Here is a 19164-nt window from a genome sequence, read left to right as displayed (position 1 = left end):
GAGGACGTGATAAAAATTAATAAAATCACGAATAAAATGTTTTACTTTTAAGTTGAACAAGCTAAAAAACGAATCATATGCAATAGAGATGGATACGCCAAGAGATAAATGAAACCAAAAGGGACTGCAAGTCTTCAGTTCTACTCCCCAACGAATCGACTATATATTATTATCAATAGCTCCCACTGAAGTAATTAACTCCTGTGATAATTTATAACTGGTATTGATAAAGTTGCCTATAATTACGGTGACCATTCGTCCAGATTTTGGCGGTAGAGTACCGATTTTAATAAAATTCTCCCACTGAAAATTTTTTAAAAGTCGGAACGTATAAGTGTCCCGACTTTTCATATTTGTACCGATTAAGTCCCGATTTTCAGTGTTTTCTTTATTAATTTGATAAGAGTCTCCTTAAACTCTGGCCCAAAAATAATTTTTCGTACAAACGTGGCACTGTCGCTATCACAAAGGAAATACATTTATTCTGTCAAACCGGTACTCTCGCTTTTTTTTTAAGGAGGTTATCAATTCATCAGAATATTTTTTTATGTAGGTTACCCCATAATTTTGGACCACCTTATCCGATTTCTATAATTATTTTTTAAAGGAAAGGTGGCACCTCAGAGGTGGTCCCACACGAATTTGGTAATTCCGATCATTGGATCATTAAGAAAATAATGGTTATCTTAAATTTGTGTATTAGGATTGAAGTCGGTTTTGTTTTTTGCTTAAAAATCACTTGTATAATTATTTGTTCAGTGTTTTGTTTTTTTTAATGAAACGATTATAACTTGAATTCAGTGAAATTATAAAAAAAAAATCGAAAAAATCATAAATTGGGAAAAGACATTTTAACATTCTTTGGGATTATTTAATATTTATTAATTTTTTATGAAAGTATAGCTCGTTATCTAACAAAGACCGTATCAAAGTTTCAAACTTTGCACAAAAATTAGCAAAATTCGACAAAACTTGGAGCTCTTTATGAGATTTTTCAGAAACATTCTGAGTAGCTTGGACTTACCATAGATTTTTGGTATTTTTTTTTTTGTGGAAGATGTTGCTCATTTTCTCTATAAAAAAATGGTTGAACATACTTTGTATGGAGGAATATGCGCGAACAAAAAATTTCTGATCGTCGCCTGACATCGCCCTATCTCGACTTCCGGTTCAGAAATGCCATTTCTCAGCGCCCTATCTGAGAACTTGGCTCAAAAAGAACCTATCGCAGTTGCAGCTTCGAAAACGCCCTATCTCAACATAAATTCAATATATCAGCGGCTGAGCTAGGACCATTTGCGATCTTCCACTCAGCCATCGATATTTACAGATTAAGTTCATCTTCGAGCTTAACTCCGTAATTTGTAATTAAAAAACAGATCAACCGCACGCTGTGGCACATAGAATAAATTGAACTTTTGAGTTGTGAGCAGTGTTGCCAGGTCATTGAAGTGAGAAGTCGTCAGTTTGGTTCTCAAAAATCGTCATTAGCATGTAAAAATCGTCAACATATAAACGATTTTAATAAACAGAACCAGTAAGCTTTTTTGTTTATTTATTTTTTTTTTAATTTTATTCTAGCTTCTGATTTCTATACGTAAAGAAATACAAAGTTTAACTTTTTTACGAAGTTTTAAACTTCGCATAACTTTTAATAAAAATATTTTTAATCGCAATAAAATCACATTTTCATCTTCATTTTTTAATCTACAACTTCACTATGTGCATTAAAAGCTGTACATACTTACAAGTTTTGCTAAAGAACTTATTCTTAATTCACTTTGCTCAATAAAATATGTACCAGTATAAACCGTTACAACGCAAAAATTACGAATTTGACCGCAAAAAACTATACAAATAGGGATGAAACAATGAAGAAAACTACTTATCGATAACTACTATTAGTGCTGCCACATGATATAATTTCGATACGGCAATTATGTATTAGCGGAAATAATCAAATCTCAACAAGTGTTTACACTGCAATTTTTAGTTGTCTATGTAACTATCTTCAAAGCTGAGAACAAGCCAAATTCGTGCATATAGAAAAATCGTCACTGGGTCACAAAAATCGTCAAATCGTCATGGCAGTAAAAAATCTTCAAACTGACGACCAAATCGTCAACCTGGCAACACTGGTTGTGAGAAAAACCACCAAAAGCGAGCTTTCATTGAGACTATAGTTAAATTTAAACGTTTTTTTTTTAATGGAAATTTATTAGTAAGTTTTCTTATTTTGAAACCATCTTACAGAAGACCACTCTTCCGGATGACTTTTATACGGCAAATTCCCTACTTGTATCTATCAAAAACGATTTCCATGTCGAGCTATTTTCAGGATACTCTTCAAAGCAGCGGGCGGTTTTGGGATCTTCAAAGCTGTAGTGATCTGGCTATTTAGGGCTGGTTATTGCTGGGAATATATACGGTATTCTATCCCTACATCTCGGGCCTGTCGCCTTAGCTAAATCACATAGACCTATTCACCTAAATTCCTTCACACTTTAAACTTTAGAGAGACTGTTAGGCCTTCATATTAGGGAGAAACTTAACACTTTCACTCCCTTACATCGTACACAATTTGCTTATGTCAAAGGAAGATTGCTCTGTGTACCTCCTTGGACATCGAGTTGGTTTTCGATTATACTTACTACCGATCCATCTCAAGGACATTAGTTACGGGAGAATTCGGCAGTACTCACTCGGACAGTACAAATGCAGATCTTCGCATGTTCCCAAACTGGTCTGCCAATAAGGACCTCAGCATAAATCCTCAAAAGGCTGTTCTTGTACCATTTAGAAAAAGGTATACCTAGAAAAGAGACCTAGTTGGAGCTACCGTGTTGATAGAACTATTGATAAAACCACGCCGGTCATATGCGGCTGCAGAAGTTCTTTTCAAGGCTTATCGATTTCCTCTAATGTACTATCGCCCAACCCATTGTGTCTTATGCGTTTATAGCATGGTGGCAGTAAACACTGCAACAAACTGCGATACTTTTCCCTAACAAACTGGATCAATAAGATCGTGCTCAAGTGAGACTGTAGAGTCGTTTCTTAGATGAAATTCTCTCCATATTTGTATCCAGGAAACGGAAACCACGAGGAAGCTGCAGCTTCGACTATTTAACGACGACTTCTTCACATACATAGAAGCTTCATGCAGGTATGCTTGGGAAGATACCAGGATTGGACGTCCGTAAACCTAGCTGACCCAAGTCACCAAAAATCAATAAAAATTAGCTAGGAATTAGGTGTATTTTAGGTGTTAATAAGGGCCGCCAAAATTAATTTAGGTGTTCCATTGGTTTCCGAGAAATTCGCAAAAATGTGTGGGTCAGCTGGGTTTACGTAAAAGATACCTAAATCCTTGCTAATTTTTATTGATTTTTGGCGACTTGGGTTAGCTAGGTTTATGGACGTCAGGATTGAAGATATGGGGAAACTCTGATGCCATGACCACGATTTGCTTTGGCAGAAAGTTACATCTTATAATTCCCGATCGCAAAGACTGGGGTAAATGGGTATTCCTTGCTTCTCATCGACTATATGGAAGATTTTACTAAAAACCAAAAATTAGATACTGAAACTGATTTTAATCGACCACCGTTTTGCACTTCAAACCGATACTTGACTAGCTCTCAACTGATAAAACTATTGCCAGTAACACAAAGGATATGTGATTTCAAAAGAAATGTATTGCCTTCATGGTTACAAAAACTCATAGACTTTTTTCCAAAAACGCAATCAGAAAGAATTAAAAAATAAACTCGATACCTACAATCGATTGTTAAATTAAACGAATCATTTCATCTTTTTTGTATGAAACATAATGTTACTCATACGCCATGTATCCCCGCGTTTGATCATACTTAATGAGAAAACAATGCTTAGTAATCAATACTGCGAAAGCGATTAGTCGCAGCTTTGTACTTTCCACCGCGATTATTTAGATCTTTTTTTCTTTACAAAACTGACCGTGAAACGACCCGTCATTGACTTTAGGAGTCATGTGCTATTTGCCTATAACTTATAAATAATTAACAGGTAATTCTTAAGCAAAAACCACAACCGGCTTCAATTCTGATATAAAAATTAAGAAGTAGGGTTAGTTTCTTCGAGACACAATGATCGGATCTAAACTAAATTCGTATGATACCACCTATCCAATAAAAAAAATTATAGAACTCGGTTCACGTGGCCCTAAGTTATGCGGTAACATACATACATACATACAAAAACTAGTCCCAATATTTCCTTTCAAGTTAAGAAACAGAACATTTCGTTATTTTAATCAGCATAATTTTACGAGCATTTATATTAGTTTTTCCGTGTACCCCCAAAACTTTTGCCAAATTTAATGGGCTATAGATATTGATCAACTTAAGACTAAAATTAAATGTTATCTTTAACACAATAGTCCATTAACACATCCCGACATAGTCATTGAAAAACCAAAGGCACTCAAGCAAATTCTCAAAATCCTGCCGTGACGCACTGTTTCAGTTAATTAATAGACATACAAATGAGCGTTACTAAATTAACATTTAGCGTACATATGTACACACTTATGTACCCGTAAGTTGCCGCCTTGGTTAATACTTGGTAGCCATGAAATTGAAATAGCGTGTTGCCACGTTGGGCGACCACTTTGCATTTAACTACCAAAGGCTATGCGATGAATGCACAAAAGGCAAAGCCAGCGACGGTTATCTAATTCACATAGCAGCAGTTTAACCAAATAATGTGCATCATATTTACCAGTTATGCACCTAGGCACATACATACGAATGAGCTACCGTAGAAACAATGCACTTGCATGCTGACAAAGGCGATGTAACGAAACAAGATAGGCTTGCGATAATAAACACAAATATGTGTGAATCACATACACACCTAGGTACATACATACACCTAAGTGCTAAACAATTGTTTGCTAACACACTCATACAAATATATGTGAACATTATTGGGGTTTCGTGAAATTTACCTCGGATTGTTTTGTGGTAGATAGATATGTTCATTGTGCAGCTGGCTAGCGCCATTGGGAGTAATTTGCCAAATTAACATGAATCAAGTGTACTATAAACAAAGGAGATTTGTAATATGGATAGATGCATAATGTGACCAACTATTTCATAGCTCAAAGAAGTACAGGTCTCAATGTAACCTTAAGTTAGCGCCGCGAGCGGATTTCGAAATTTCGAATGGAGCTAATTTCGATCCCTGTGAGCCCAGTTTTTGTTCAGAAGTGCGAGCCAAAATGCTTCCATCTTAGCCTCGCGAAGGCTGGACAGTCTAAAAGAAAGTGTGGAGATGATTCCACTTTATCTTCCTCTTTACCGCTGATAAAAAAGGATCAGTTGAAATTCCTAGTCTCGCCGCATGAATACCAATTGCACAATGGCCTATCAGAAGCCCCATTAGCCCTTGAGAGGTAACGTGTTTTAAAGTGTCCTATAAAAACATTTGTTGCAGCAGAGAAACGTCTTCTTTTCCTTTTTTATGTCACAAAAGAACCCGGTTTCCCTTAACCCAATAGCAGTTCGTGCTGCGACAATTCTGTGTGCAATATCCGCAGGCGCCGTGTTCAACACATGCATGTTAAGCGCCAGTGTAGGTGTGGTTCCTAATGCTCCGCTAATTCCTATTTTACAAGTGTAGCCTTTTCTAGTGAGTTTTACCAGACAAGGGCTCCTTGAAAAAATATAGGCTTAAATCTGGTTTCCTAGAGCTAATGAATTAATTTGGGCGAGACACCCCACTTTTTACCGATAGCTCCCCTACAGCAGTACAAGGCAACCGACACCTATCTTACCCTTTCCTCAATGTTAGGCTTCCACGACAGCGTCCATTGATCGCCCACCTAGTTACCTGGTTCAGGTAACCTTGAACCAGATCAAAAAGGTTGTCTACAAATCGTCCCTTAACCAAAAGTTCCACATCATCTACATGGGCGATCACCCAACAACCCACATTTTCCAGTTTCTCTAGAAGGTCGTTTACAACGCAATGTCTCTGCACTGAGTGCAGGCGCTCTCCCACTCCGCCGCGACAGTTCTGTCACGAAGTAAACTGTAGATAAGCCTTATTAGGTTGGTTTCAACCCCCAGATTATGAATATACTTGACTATTGCCTCTGGAGTGCCATTGTTCAAGACCCCCTCGATTCATGCGTGAAGGGTTCCTCTGACCAATTTACCGACCTTTTCTTGCAATAAGACAGTCACGACGAATCGCGTTTCTTATGTTTAGGTCTATCAGTCTCTCTAGTGTTTTTAGCAAAAACGAAGAGAGACTGATTGGCCCAAAATACCTAGGGGAAACATGTGCGCCTTTTCCGACCTTCGGGATGAACGCAACACTGACTACCCTCCAAGCTTTGGGGATGTATCCGGCCCTCACGAGGCTAGCATAAATAGGATCCAACCAATTTCACGATACTTTCAGAGGCCTTTGCAACTGCGCAGGTATGAAGCCATCGGTCCTCGGCGACTTTAATGGTTTGAACGAATTTATCGCCCAGTACAGGACCTGGGGGAAGATTCTGAAACCAGTTAGCGACAAAAACATTTATATCATGCGTCAAAAAGTGCGATAGCGATCCAAAATTGTCGCTAACTGGTTACAAAATATCCCCCTTCTGAAGTACAAAATATTGCAGAGAAGTACATTTGACTGTACTTCGAAGTACGAAGTACAAGAGCGAAAAAAGAAGTACTGTACTTCCGAAAGAAGTACGTTTGGTCACATTATAGATGCAACCGCTTTTAAGATACATGCATACATGTTGCCATACTATAACTCCAGACCCATAAGTAGAGCATAGGTATCTATTTAGTTTTAGTTTTTCGCCATAACCATAAGCAGCTCTGAAGTATTTTCCTACGTTATGGCTAAGGCGTTATGGTAATGGCACCTCTAATTTGGCCTTTAAGCGAACGGACCAATAAAAAGTCATGTCGTTTCATGCCATACCAATAAGGAGCTTGTATAACAATAAAATACACCGTGAAACAATACCATAAGGATGTTGTTTTTGTAACACCGAGTCAACCATAAAGAAGTTTTACAAACATGCTGATTTTTTAAAATCCATAATGTTAAAATTTCCATTACCTTTAAAGTAAAATTTCATGTAATTTTGGTTTTGTTTTTGTGAAGGACAATTAAAGAGCTCTTAAGTGTAATTCAGAAGAAATAATTTCTCTATGGAATTTTAAGTAAGCACGTATGTATGTAAGCTCGCCTCTGACTTCTGTAAAATCATTTCCACTTCTGTCGATTTGAATAAATTTTAATTAAGTTGCAAAATGTAAACAGCGTAAGTAATCAGCTTAAGTGCTGACAATTGCCGGTAAAAAATATTTCGGAAAAAGTTTCAAATGGAAACACACACACAAAATACTCCTATAAATAAATAAAGCAAATATCAACAAGCAAGAACGCAGACATGCATACATACTACCACTGCAAATATTCGAGGAGAGGACAACTGCGCTCAAGCTGTACATAAATAACTAGTTACTAGTTACATTTGTACAAGAAATACATACATTTACTATTTCAGTTGTAGTATTTTTTATTTACCTATTTCGCACACCATCTTCTGTTATACAGCGCCGCTGCTGTCCACTAATGAAGATGCACTAGTTTACACCATTTTAGCAGCATTTCAATTGCCACACCATCAGAAAAAGTTGGAAACATAAAAAAAATAAAAAACCAACCAAATGGTAAAAAAAAAACTTTGAAAAAATAATTTCACAGATCTGCTACTCTCCGAACGTTGCTATTCTATTTTCCTTCATTCCCCGGCACAGCAGCTGCATCAGACGACGTCAGTGGTACACAGAATGCTCGACAACTTTTACAATTTCATGAAATTTGCATTCCACCTCCTTTTGAGTAATCACCAGCATTAGCACAAAAACAACAACAAAAAATTACAAAACAGGCGAAGCACTATCATTAAAACGGTGAGTGTTGATACCCCTATTACATTGTCTCGGCCCCAAAAATTTGCGGTATAGCCCCACAAACTTAGTTCGTGACTATACATTTATATAGTGGTGAGACATGTTTATTGTTTTTTACTTCGTTTTTACGCATTTTCCACCAGCTACTCTGCAAAAAAAATTATTTTAAGTCACTCCGCTCTTTCTTTAATATTACCTTTTTAATTTGCGCTTTCTTCCTTGCAATATGGTGGCGTCGTTAGCTCCTACGCCATGGTACGATAGATAATCAGTACTTCTATCTTACTTGCCTTTTTTCTTCCTATTTATTTATTTACCTGACTCACTATTTTGCACAGCCACAAACAAGTGGTTTCCCCTGGCAACTGAATGCATTCTTATACTCCTAAAAATTTTCACGGCTCTATTTATTGGAAACTTTTGCTGCTGCAAGTATTAAATATTTTCAATTCACTGCTCACAAATACTTAGCTTAATTTTTTACAATACTAATTAGTCGAAAAAAGTTAAGCGATTACTACTTTCATGATATAATTCTATTTCGAACCGATAAATAGAAAAAATGCATACAATAACTTGATAATAATAGTGATGGTGAAAAAATGCAATATTCCATACAAAGTCACTTTCAAGCAATAAATCACTGCGTACATATTTACACTTTTTCGTGATCAGAAAAAACAGCTAATTAGTACGAGAAATAATCGCACCCGGCGGTGGATGCAAGAAATTATAGCAAAAAAAGTCGAGTGTGGATTCCACGCGCGACTGAAGTAAAACTTTTCTTACCGCTATTACCCGTATTGCCATATCGCAAGTGAGCGTCGCCAAAATTTAATTTAATTTTTTAAATAGGTGGCAACCCTCTTGAAGATGGCAACCCTCCTAAAAATTACTCCAAATGTTGGTCAGAGTTATAAGCGATCCGTGTACTAAATTTCATCTAAATCTGTCTAGCCGTGAAGAGAAGTTTCGCATTGTACAGTTTCTCTAAATTCAAATCACCCTGTACCGATTAAAAAAGTTATAACTTCAAAAAATAATGAAATGTTATAACTTCACTATATACATACATAATTAGATAGATATGATTTTAGCAATAGGTGGCAACCCTGATCAAAAGATTTTTAAACTAAAGCTTTCGTAAAACTGCTTCGCTTGACTCTCATATTTTAATATATCATAAACATGTGTTGTGTTTAAGTTAACTAAATTCGTCTTTCTTCTCAAACTGATGGCAACCATTTTCAAAAGTATTTTTAAACTTAAATCTTCTTCAATCTCTTTCGTTGGATAATGCGATACAAATAATAATTAATTTATGAATTAAGTTGAATTTTATTTTCCAAAAACGTGGCAACTCTTTTAATAAGAGTTCAGATATAAATCCTTTCCCACCACATTCCGACTGTTACCTATATTTTAATAATCTATTTAACTTTGAAATAATTTCAATTGAACCTTTTAAACCGGTGGCAACCCTCTTCAAATACCTCAAAAATATTCTAAAGGTTTAAATAAAAGATTTTTTATTCTTTCGTTTGATACCCATTTTTTATATTTCTGCTGATAACTGCCGTAAAGCTTACCGATTTAGAAAAACTTTGTAGATAGACATGATGACAGTAAATTTTATACCCTAAACAACTTTCGCATGAAATGAAGAAGCCTTATCAAAAGGAATAGTCGTTTTTTAATCTGTTGGCAAAGAAGTATGCGAAATATGTGACTGTCCCGTTTCCCTATCATAAGCAATATGACGCTGGATCTAACAATAAATTTCATTTTTTTTTCATGTTTGAAAAATGATTGTGGCCGCCACTGGAGCTGGTGCAAATTTCGAGTCTTTTTACTTTATTTCCGGCGTTAGGCCGAGGCCACGCAATGAGCGACAAAGCGGCGAGCGGCTGAGTGGTGAGCGGCTTAAATTTAAAACATATGAAGTACTTTTGAAGTGGCCACGCAATGGGTGGCATTTCTGAATTGGTGCGCGGCGGCGCTCAGGAATAAAAGCCGCTCATTGCGTGGCCTCGGTCTTAGATGGTCGAATCCTGGGCGAATGTTGTTCTTGAGGGTCTGCGTCTTGTTTACGTAGACCGGCCCTTTTGAGTAAAACCACAAAGAGTAGTTTGAGTCCGCCAGATTGGGCGACGTCGCTGGCCAACCGAAATTAAATAATCGAGAAATCAAATAGCCTGGATTTTTTTCTCATGAAGGCAAAATTGAAAATAATAACGAAAATTAAAGCAATGAGCAAGGATTTTTTTTGTTAGGATCTAACAAATCCAGTCAACAAAAGTTCAGTTATCAAGCTATAGAAACTCATCAAGCCATCTAAGTTTCTAGTCATCGAAATTTTTCGGTTAACTCGATTAACTTTTCGTAATGTATCAAATTATTGGAATTGATCAACGTTTATTGAGTTGTCGAAATTTATGGAGACACAGAATCTTAATTGTTGAAATTTATCGATAGTTATCCGAGTTATACAAATTTATTGGATTATAAAAATTTGTCAATTTAACGGAACTTATCACGTTATCGATTTTTATTGAATTGTCATAATTTATAGAGTTATATCGATTTATCTATAATTATTGATCTACCGAAATTTGGTGGTTTATCGAACAGAAGTTTTTAGAATTTTCAAAGAATGTCGAGTTATCGAAATTTCTAGGGTTATATGGGTACATTGATTTTTCACTGTTTATAGGTTTATCGAATTCTATGGAGTTACCAGAGTGTAACGAGTTATCGAAATTTGTTGATTGATATCGAAACAGATGGAACATCAAAATTAATCGAATTATCAAAATCTATAGAGTTAGATATCCAGAGTTTATCGAGCTATCGATTTATATCGAGATATGGAAACTTCTGATTAATCAAGATTTATAGGTCGTTATTGAATTATCGAGTTTTATTCAGTTATCGGATTTTATTGTTTTTGAAATTCAAATAAAATAACACGGTGCTACAAAACAAAGTCATGAAATACACCCGAAACAAAACTTAGTGAAGGTTGTAGCTATGGTCGAGTACATCGTGAAAATAGGTTCCGTATAGTTCCTTCAAAAATGTTCAGGACAATATGTTGTCATTTCAAAGGTCTATCTAAATCCTCCTTTCAAAACATATTTGGTTTTTAAAATCGAATGAAAAAGAGTCAAGCTCTTAATAGCTAAGCGCATCAAGTACGAATATTTATAACGGCTGTTAAAAAAAAAAATGGAGAATTCAGAAACTATACGGAACCGATTTTCATTTTGTACTCGGCAATAGCTACAACCCAAACTAGGTTTTGTTGCGGGTGTATTTCATGACCTTTTTTTGTAGCAGCGTGTTATTTTTGAATATGAAATGCGTTTCGCCGTTAGCGTGTTCGCAGCATTTCATAAAATTTGAATATTCCATCGAAAAATGCGCGAAATCGCGCACCTAAATATTTACTAAAAGCAAAGCAAATTCAATTTCCACTTCGATTGGCGTGTTAATAAATGCAGCGTGAAAATTACGAAAAGCTCAGTGCACGCAACCACACACACACACGCACACATCCACGTAAACATACATGCATACACAGCTTCCAATGCGCATGAATAATCGCAATTAGTAAACATGTGTTTGTTCATTTTCCAAGTATTCGGTGACGGCACTACGCCTGCGTAAATCCTTTGAAAATCTACATATGCATGTATGTATGTACAACGCACTAAACTACTAAGCTCTCATTCTCACCACCAATCAGTTCAAAAGTCAACTGTCACTTTTGTTCTATTCTGCCTGCGTATGAAGTCTATGTTCACTTTTGTAGTGATGTACATGTATGTATAGATGGATGTACATATGTACTAAGTGCTGTCAAAGTGTTTTGGTAAAGCAATTATTTTCGATTTCAAGTGCAGAATTTCGTTACTATGATACGCTGTTGGAGTCCAAACGTCCCTGACATCCTTTTGCTGGTGGTGTGAATGCACAGTTGTGGGGTTGTCTATTTATAAATACATAAATAGTAGTATGTAGTAGAAGTGCATACAGTTGTACAAACATACATACATATGTATATGCCTAAGATTTGAACGACCTATCTCAATTTGAAAATCATTAATCAATTAAAACCAACATTTATGTATGCAAGACTAAGGGCCGTTTTCTCAAGTAACCTGTAACTTTAAAGCTCAATTTATATTTAAATGGTTGAATTAAAATATATGATAGTGCCCAAAGCAAAGCATTTTATTACCGGTTTTAAATTGATTTACAACCAAGAAACATTCATACGCCTAAAAACGAGAATAGAAATGCTCATTTTTAATCCAACCTTTAAATATCAAGTGAGCTTTAAAATTAAAGGTTAATTCAGAAAACGGCCCTAAGTGTGCTTAGGTATATACTTGCATATGAGTGTATATAGATTGTAGTAAGTATGTATGTGTGAACGTTTAAGTTTACTGTTTAAGTGTTAAATCCACAAAAGGCGTACCATATATTAATTATAGCTTTGATTTAGACACTCATAAAATATTTGCAAACAGCATGTATCAGAAATTTAATTGCTTTAGAGCTTGACAAATTAGAGGCGTACGTCAAGTTCGTAGGTAATTGGCTTTAAATAATGTAAATTCGTAATTGTTTATGATATTTTTTAAACTTTATTGCAATTCTCTGCTATCACAATATAAATGATATCATGAATAAATTACCTAATTATGAAACATATTTATATTTACAAATATAATTGAATATTAATACTCGGGATTGCATTTTTCTTGTCTTCCAATATATTTTTTTTAAATATAGCGCGTGGAACATTTAAACCCCTTAACGTCCACCAGAATAGGTTTTTGAAACCTTAGTTTAAAGAAGTAACATGTGAGTTTATAAAAATTCGCAGAATGGATACTTTTCTTAAAATTGTTAAGCGAGAAATTTGTAAGTAAAAAAAATTTAACCCTCTTACTCCTCCCATTATGGGTAGGTTGAAGTTAAATAAAGAGAGTTAAAATTTTAATGATCAAAGCATAAATATAATTTCTACAACATAAAAATCATTTAGTAATTAATTTCTGCGGTCAAAATTTTGTTAAAAACAAACCACACCTCGCCTTTAAAGCGCATGGTGTCACCTAAACGCTACTGTGGGATGGCCTTAGGTTCTTAATAAGTATACTTAATAAAATAATATATTTATATAATATATTTATATAATATAAATATATTTATATGTAAACATACTTTAACTCTCTTAATAAAGTAATCATCGATATAGACACCAAAAACATCCCCAGTTTCGTTTTTAGAGCTACTAGTAAAGATTTTAAAATATCTAAGTATGGACTCAATACTAGAATTATTTCCTATAACTCCCAAAAATCTCAAGTGGTCCCGAAGAGTCCCAAATAATCTCGGCAAATCACGAAAGATCCCTAAAACAATAGCATGAAGAATGCCAAAATGTTCTGAGGAATTCTAAAAGTCCATCAAAAATCCTAAAATGTCTTAAAATCTTCCCGAAAATTAAAACGTGAAAAACTCTGAAATTCCACAAAAAATCGAACAAATTCGGAAAGCATCTCTTGAAAAGTTTCGAAAAATATTGAATATCAGAAAATATTTCATTATATGGTCAACCTCTAATATAAAAAAGGCAAAAACTACCGATTATTCCTACTTTTTCTGAACCGTTAAGTATTTCGAAATCTACTAAATTCCTTGGTACGTTAGTATTTCAAAAGCCTAAGTATTCTTCTGACTTTGTTATTTAGCCACACCCCAAATTACAAAATTTTTACTTGAATACTTAAATATATCTAAATACTAAGTATGTGGGTTAGGCCGGTTCAATTTTTATGGGAGATTTTTTCGACTATGCGCATATAGCACAGAAGGATTCTACTACTTGTAATTCTAAGCAAATTTGCTGAAGAAACCATGGATCTAAAATCAAATTTGATTTTGCCAAGTGGCTAAAATAGGATTCTTCTTAGCATTTTGCAGTGGTGTCGTAAAGAAGTGCTTAAATTTTCTATAAAAATTTGCTATAAGGGTTTTTTTTTGGTATGTGGAATCCATTTCTGCACTCATCTTTTTCTTACAACTTTTTCGCAATTTGGCACACTCCAAAATGATTTTAGACCCATGGTCTCTTCGACAAATTTGCTTAGAATTACAAGTAGAATCCACCTATGCTATACAAGCATAGGAAACAAAATTTACACACCCTAATGTGGGTGATAAGTGTTCAAACAAGTAATAAAAAGTTTACATATAGGAAAAAGTTGGTTCAACGTTCATCAATAGCTTACACGTGCCATTTTCTCAAGTAGCTTTCAGAATTTATGTGCCCCTCAAACTTGATTTTTTTTAACAAAATTTCAGTTTAAAGGGCAGAATAATTTTAAAAATTACTTGAACAAACGCTCTTTGGCTGTAAAAAATCAAACAACTTTCAACTTCAAAAGAAATGCAGTCAAAATTCAGTATCACACAAGTCAAACTTAAAATCTTCTAATTGTAATTTCTCAGAAACTCATTTGTTAGGGAAAACAGTATTTATGTATTTTCATGGGCGATACTCGAACTTGACGCCATAAGTTAGCATTATTAGTTTCAAAACTACGCCGCAAGTCGAATGAAGCAGAAACAAAACTCAAACAAAACCACTTCAGCTTAAAAGCCATCACTTAAGAAGTTATTGCCTAAGGCATATCATTGCACGAATTTAGCAAAAAACAGAAGATAAATATGTATGTACATATGTACGCGTAAATGCTTGTGTAAGCACATATTTACTTTTAAAACATCTCGCCCGATTAACGCTGAAGAATATCGTAATTATGAAATCTTTTAAGCAAGCAGGCAAAACATTTAAAAACAGACGTCGGGAAAAAGGACTGTCGAAAACAGTAACTGCTATGCCAGGCGAACACTAAAATTAAATGCTGGCATTGTTGGGCCAATACAAGTAATAATGCAACTACAATAAGAAGCCAACATAAATGCGAGTCAACAATTTGTAATTAATTAATTACAACAACCGATTGCTTGAGGCTTAGAAGCAAAAGCAGTAAATCCAGAGAAAAACTAAAGGATACAAAAAAGAATATGTATATATATAGGGTGATTTGTGATATGACAATCGGTACTACAGACTTTGGCAAACTCAGTCATGGAGCCATACTCAGTTGAATAACGCGTAAAAGTGATCCAAATGTTGACGAATTTTCAAAAAAAAAAATTATTACAAGCAACGAGGCTTATTTTCACCGCAACGTATGCGTTAACAAACAAAACTGCACCTACTGCTGGAAAAAAAACCACTATGCATCAGCAACAAGTCACTGTTTGGTGTGATTTTTGGGCTGGCGGAGACATCGGACTCTACTCCTTCGTAAATAGGGATGCAAATTTTGGGAAGCAGCATCTATATAGCGATTTTTCGAAGCATCAGAAAAATCAACATCCATATATCGATGGTTTACAATATTTTACAGTTCCTTATATCTTAGTTAACTTCAATGAAAAATTTTATATAATTTTCAAGTCCAAACAATGCAGTCTTTTAAAATGCAATTAGGAAAATATCCTTGTATTTACTATTATTTAATTAGCCTTTCTACATCCGCGCTCATTTCCAAGGCCTGGAATCAAAAACAATGTATATCTCTTGGCAATAAATATTAAAATGTAATTATGTTAACGTTCTCAACACTGGACGCTAAGTTAGAAATTTCTGAATGTTCTGCCAAATAGAATGTCCCCTTCTTAACACACAATGAACCGTCGCATTCTACAACCGAACCTCATTTGTAATCCTTACTGATCCCACAGATCAACTTTATTTTTAACTTTTTAAAAAATTTACATATCCAAAGCTCTGGCAGCTCTGCTCTAATGACTTATTAATTGTAATTTTAATTATAATTAATAAAAATAGTAATAAAAAAAATTCATGATCAGTCAAAACTAAATTTTGGAAAATAGTTTACAAACACTAAAGTCGATGTTGAAAAAATCATTGAAATTGAAATCGGTGTTGCCTCAATTTAGCGATGTTACAAACTTTTTAATATCGATGGCAAACATCCATTTTCAGACCGATATTATCGACGTTTCAGAAACATCGATTCATCGTTTCCATCCCTATTCGAAAGTGATGCCCGTAACGCTGTTACGACAAACCGTGAACGTTATAGCGAGATGAGAAAAAAAAATTCGTAGCCTAGATTAGACGACATGGACTTGGACAATATGTGGTCTTAACCGAACCGAACCGAAGTGGCACCCACTTGCCACACAGCGCCTGAAAAAATGTCCCTATTGCAAACATCTGCGGCCTTATTTAATCACCGTATATATACATACATATGTTTGTATGGGCGCAGTCAGCATTGCTCAGCAATATTTGTTCAGAGCAAGTAGTGCGAAACTCGTATGTACAGGTTAGATATATGAGCGAAAGCAAAATTTTCATTTGCGTCTAAAATGGCGTGAGATGTAAGATCTCGCCCTCCGATCAAGCGTGCTCGTTGTAAATTCCCTAACATTTTCAATTACGTGTATAAAAGTGTGTATTAAAAAGTTCGCAAGCGTGTGTGCGCCCCCAAATTCGGTTATTGTATAAGTGTTTACCTTTAAAAGGGCTGTTGAAGTTTTGCAAGTGACACTACTCAGGCGAAGACCTTCGCTTCAAATGGAAATGGAAATTAAACAGCAGTCTTCCGAATTCGAGTGGAATACTACAAGCGAAATTAAAAAGCTTTAGAAAAAATAACACCCTCGGATAATTTTTTAAGTTGTTGATTTAAAAAAACTAAAGAGAAACCTTGGCAACGTCACATTTTTGGTAGGGAAAAATAAATTTTTGCTGTATATATACGCTGGCATATGTTTGTATATTTCGTCTATGTAATAAATATGTAAAAGAGTATGAGAAAAATGTACATTATTAAAATACTGTTGACGAGAAATTGTCTGTGAAGTGTAAGCAAATGAAAGAAGATAACAGATAAAAAGTAAGACAAATTACGACAAATTTTATATTTATTATTTTACATGTCAAACCTTAATTGGAATTATTATGCACGAAAACGTGTGTACCTCGTTAAAAATTGTCCTTGACTACCATTTAATACCATGTCAACTATGCATACGGTGACCATATATATTTATGGCAGCCGAATACCGTACAAAAAATTAGTTGCCAATTTTGTCCATAATGCAAGATTTATTAGCCCTGAAACAATATCTTTATTTTGCATATGTTTTTCGATATTTTATGAAATCAGCACATATGTTAATATTCAGTAGTAGCATCACACATTTGTTGAATATTTTCCAATAATTTTGTACTTTGTGCTCGGGACTTTTACCCCGCAAAATTTGCTACAAACATTCCAAGGCAAGGAAACATGATGAAAATATCCAATTACTTTTAATGCGCGAGTAGTATTCTAAGGATTATTTTCAGAGTCAGATTTCGGCCAAGCACAATGCAGTGAATAGCATCCGAAACGAGCTGAATTGCCAAGCGTACCTTTGAAGGGTTCCACTTTCCTTCCATCTTTGAGAACTTCTTTACTTTTACAATATTCTCTAGGTAGACTTCTTATTTGGAGTTTCTTATGTTGAAGATACAACGCCTCATACAATCAGCAATAATTTTTGTTTACGTATGTAGGTAGTTTCGCCCAATAAATATCTTTTCTCTTTACAAAATTTTAAAATTGCATCCCCACCACGGCACATTGGACATGTAATGGGACCCGAGAAAAAAACAGCAAGCTATGATGGTTTTGCAATTTCTTTTAGAAATTTGAACAATAATCATTAACGCTTAATTTCGATTCATATCTATATACTCACAAATTTTCTATGCAAAATTATAGCTTAAGAAACCAGATTTAAAAATAAAAACTGCTACATAGTTCATAGGCATGTCATTTTTATGAGCTGCCAAGGCGCCAAAACACCGAATACGGGACAAATACGGGACATTCAAAGAAATACAGAACTTTTGACGGCCCATGTGAAATAAATAAATTACCAGGACTATTGACAAAAAAGAGGGCGTTCCCGTATAAAACAGGACGGATGGTCACCGTAACTATGCATGTAAGTCAAGCAAGCCATCCGGCGCGTATTGAAGTGCTTGGGATTATAGAACTCCAATATACTGCAAACATGCCTAATTGGCAAGGGCGCCTGCAGATTTTGCTTACTTAATGTACATATATTTATGCTAACAGTTGTTATACAAAAAAAATACTTAATTTCAAGACAACCTTTTCGAAATGGTGAGCAGAGAAATAGATACAAATGTATGTATGTGGCCACACCTCCGACGCTGAGCCACCTAAGCATGTATTACACATCTATGTAAGTACATATGCACATGCATGTAAGTAAGCTCCTTACGTTCACGCGCCCGTGCTTAATTTAGCACAAGCATCATACAAACATACATATACAGTGTACATACACTTATGCTTATTTGCACATTCGTCTCGTGCAAGCTATCAAAGGATTTGCCACCAAATGCGGGCCATTGATGAGCTTCATAGCCCTAACACACACATACACTTCAATGCATGCACTTAAGAAGCACACACATACATGTTGCACATACGCGCATATGCTAAAACCTGCTTTTTCATATAGGTACATACATATGTATGTTGGCACATATTTTCTTAAACACACACATACTTTTAGTGTTTACATTCGTGAAGTGCCTTTGGCGCCTTGAAGCGCCTATAAGTATACCCGGCGTTTATCGTTAGCGTTCGGTTTAAGTGCCATCCTTTATTCAATCATGCCTTTGAAGTTCTATCATGCATACCACATACATAGGTGTATACTATATAATCAATAAAAATTGTGTTTTTTTTATTTTTGTAGTTAAGCATTTTTATATGGGCTACACTTACCATTAATGTGAATGCACTGTATGTACTTGATTGAATTTTATACACAAATAACTCGCAATAAAATTTTTTATTCACCTCGGTGGTCGAATATGTTACACATTAACTTGATTCAAGCACTTTTCATTTGAATTTTCACTTACATTTGTACAGTAATTATTGCATCGTCGACTCAGATTAGTATTTCAACATCACTTGACACAGGATTTTTCTATGTGCTTTACGTTTCAGTAAATATGTTAATTTAATTCCACTTTTTT

The 19164-nt window shown here is 35.0% G+C and overlaps 1 protein-coding gene across 1 annotated transcript in view; it reads right to left on the bottom strand.

Annotated features, from left to right (window-relative positions):
- Positions 1-19158, bottom strand: part of LOC118733735 — a gene marked incomplete in the record, with an annotated part of 802810 nt that extends 783652 nt beyond the window's left edge. Inside the window, 1 exon segment of the mRNA XM_036463268.1 lies at positions 18908-19158.
- Positions 19159-19164: the final 6 nt, after the last annotated feature.

The sequence above is a fragment of the Rhagoletis pomonella genome, unplaced genomic scaffold, assembly GCF_013731165.1.
Source record: "Rhagoletis pomonella isolate Grant_MI unplaced genomic scaffold, Rhpom_1.0 Rhpom_scaffold_00002, whole genome shotgun sequence".
NCBI lineage: Eukaryota > Metazoa > Arthropoda > Insecta > Diptera > Tephritidae > Rhagoletis > Rhagoletis pomonella.
The sequence above is the reverse complement of the archived record's forward strand: the minus strand, read 5'-3'. Positions and strand labels throughout refer to the sequence as shown.